We start from the raw sequence: 3,863 nt of genomic DNA, 5'->3' as shown, positions 1-3,863 counted from the left end.
GAGAAATAGGTTCGGCGTAACCTCGTTGGAGCAAGAAACTTGGAGGGCTTAGGACTTGGGTAGATTAGGCTTGGAGGGTCTTCTGCTGTTCATGTATCCCAACTACATCCTTTAGTGGATTATTTGACTGCTTGGAGGGCGGCAGAGAGGTTTTACGTCGAGGACTTCGGTTTCCTCTTCGATAACATATCATGTGTTGTCCATGTGTTTGCATCTTCCTTCCTTTTATCTTTGCCTTATATTTACTGCTGTGAATGTATTTATATCTGGCATAGATTAGTTATCAATTCTGTGATTGGCTTATGTTCATGTTTCGCACATTAATTGTTTGATTATAAGCTTGAATTGATATTTTATTATTTAGGGTCTAAACGTTCAAGGGTGTTTTAGACACATATTGAACTTTCAAGAACCATAGAAACTGAGGAAAACATAGTATGACCAATGGGGTGTTGAAGAAGTAGATGGTGAAGAAGTCTCTTGAGTGCTCATTGAAGCCATTGGAAACTTACAACCTATGCTTTGTTTATGGAAAGGAGCTTTATAAGAACTTCAATATTCGACTTCAACGAAATAAAAAGATAAAAAAAAATTTTACATTCTGTATCAAGTTGGCTTACGTTACCGTTTACGTTGTGAAATTCTTGTTGACCCACGATTAAGGATTTTGGTTATGTTGGCACATGTGAGAAGCTCCCACTAAATGAAGCATGTTCCAACTGATAGCTAGGATTCAAACTTAGGAGGGCCAAAGTTCTTTATTGAAAGATTTTAAAAAATTGGAGAATTAATACTAAAGGTTGACAATGTTGCATTATTAGCATTATTAGCATTAATTTTTTAATTATTTGTATTTTTTATTTTGAAAAAAAAATTAATAATAGGAATTTTAATCAATAGTTTTCAAGGTCTGACAAAGGTTAGACTGATTATTTATTCTATCCACATTATAAATAAAAAAAATTATTTATTCTTTTCACATAATTCTATAACTAATAACTTCATAATGCCATGCTATTTATATAAATAATATATATATATATATATATTTAAAAGATTCTAAAAAAACAAAATACAAAAAACTATATTTAAAAGTTTAAATCCATGTTAAGCATTATATTAATAATACAGCTAAAACCACCGCACATTCTTGGTACGATGGTCACTCCACAAGTATAAGTGCTTGTGGGGTGTAGGAGGTAAGGGTTAGGGTTCAAATTTCCAGGAGGGAGATTCACATATATATACACTTAGATTAAGTTAGAGTAGAATTTCTATCTTGTATAATATAATAATATAATAATAATACAGCTAAAATAATGGTTAATAAATATCATGCATTAATATTCTGTGAAAAAAAGGTAAGACAATTATTGGTGTCTTGGTAAGGTTGAGATTTTTTTCCTTTAAAAACAAAAAATTAAAGTTTGAAAAAATGGTATTAAAAAAAAAAAAGATCTATTAAACAATCACTTGATAATGGACAATAAGTTTGAGTCTTTAACTAAGTAAATAATAAAGTTTTTTCTTGCACTACTAAATGGTTTAGACCCCTTAAACCAACCAGATTAACCTAGTTAATTAGCCAAGTTGTTACTTAGTCAAATTACGCAATTCTAGGTTATCACAAACATACAATCATATCAAAAGTATAAAGCAGCGGAATAGAAATAACACAAGACATGATCACTCAGGAAAACCAAACCGGTAAAAAACCTGGGGAGGATTTGACCTAGCTATCCTCAAAGTAAACCTGAATCCACTATGAAAGAATTGAAGTTCATACAAAAGAACTTACAGGCTCCCCGCTTGACTTCCTAATGCTACCCACTCGTAGCACTTACTGACACAATCACGTGCAAGCTCCGAATCCACGGACTCCTTCTTTCTTGGATTCTCCAATTAGCTACAAGCACCCACGCTTGTTATTCTTTAAACTCCAATGGCTGCAACCGAGTTGATCATTAAGGTTTTGAAGTAATCTCTACCTAGAAAACCTTAAGCTTTGTGTAAAGGAAAACTCCTCTAGATCTCATAAGAGATTTACACAAAATAGAAAAGTATGAGCAACAATACAACAGGAACAACTTTAAAAATGTGGCTAGGGTTTTTCTTTATATACTTAGGGTAAAAACAGAAAACCCAAAACGTTTAATGAGTTAGGGCTGAGCTAGAATATTCTGTAAAAAAACATTCTGCCCGAGATTCGATCGATCGAGTCTTTCTTTCATCGATTAAGCTAGGTCGAAATGCACCAATGCATCTGCAGCCTCTCGATTCCAACTTTACATGAAAGACCCATCTTTGAGTAAGCCTAAACAAGACTTAAACATATTGTTTTGATTATGGTTTGCCAACATTACACATTAAAGTTCTAAATACATAAATTCCTAAATCTTTAGAACCTAACAACTACATTTTTTTTTTAAGAGAGTTCCCATCATTACATTAATTTAGCTATTGCACAAAGTTTATTACCAATAGACTAATCACACACATGATTTGGTGGCATTTAGATTAGGCACAAAATAATAAATTGTTGTTGTTTCACACATGTATTACTATTTATGCATGCATGCCTAGTGTGTCCTAAAGTTAATAAAATATTAAAAATCAATAAAATTCTATCATTCAAAAAATAATTTTTTTTTTCACCGGTTGAGTTAAAAACATCAATTGACCCAAGCTGGTGGTGATATTAACTGGTGTGTGGATGAAACAATCAGTGGTATAGGAGTTGTCTCTGTGGCTATGAGGGTGGAGTTATTTGAGAGAGGAATAGAGCTCTCAAATGAGATGGAGAAATTGGGTAAATGTTATTAGGTATTTGTGATTTATTTTGCTAGGATTTGTAATTGATTTGTTGTTATTGTTTTTGCTTAGACCAGATTTATAATTTATTCAGAAATATATGTGCACTTCTTTTAAAGATTTTTCTTGTTATCTAATTTTGGGATTTCATGGGTCAACTTGTAAATTTTTCTTGTTATTTACTTTAGAGCCAAAAGTAATTTGTAAATTATTATTATTATTATTATTTTGGTTGTGTGTGTGTGTGTTAATATATATACTTGTGGGCATGGCCCCCTCAGCCCTAAGGTAGTTCCTTCACTGCCGTCACCACCTTTGCCGCACACAACCTGAGTTTTAATACACATTAAAATGTACACATGAAATCGTCTTCATGCAATTTTATGGATTGAAAGTCTTTTGTACGAGATGCCAAGTACGTGACTCTAACAACAATTAATTTCGACTCTTTGGTTTCACTGATGATAGAAACAAGATCGTGACAAGCAGTAGGTTCTCTTTTTTAATCAAAAATAAAATGAGTGAATCCTAAGTTTATATATAGGGAAAATTTTTTGATGATTCATGACCTTTCCCAATGATTTAATCTGTAGATTATACATTTTTTTTTTTTAACAGAGTAACTTCATTAACTAGAATATAGAAACAGAGTTAGGAGGCCATCGCCTCTTGGAGGAACTTCTGTAGACTATACTTTTTAAAATTCGAAGATAAGTTGATGAAGACCTTCCAATAAGATAATACACTAATTGAATTTTGATGTAGGGTGGAGATTGAACTTCAAATATTTTATTCAATTATCAAAAATTTTACCAGTTTAGTTAATTGGAACTTACAGTTTAAATTTTCTTTAGTTTGGAATAAAACACTCACATTCTTTATAATATTTAATATATATATATATATATATGTATGTATGTATTTATGCCTAATTAAGTTGAGGTAATCAAAAACCCAACCGAAACAAACCATTTCAGCCCCCAAAAACAAGTTGTCAAATTGTGCGATATATTACCCAAAAAAAAAAAAAAAAAAAAATTGTGCGGTGAGGT

This window comes from Quercus suber, unplaced genomic scaffold, assembly GCF_002906115.3.
Source record: "Quercus suber isolate HL8 unplaced genomic scaffold, Cork oak 2.0 scaffold_636, whole genome shotgun sequence".
In the NCBI taxonomy this organism is placed as follows: Eukaryota; Viridiplantae; Streptophyta; class Magnoliopsida; order Fagales; family Fagaceae; genus Quercus; species Quercus suber.
This window is presented reverse-complemented; position numbering follows the sequence as displayed.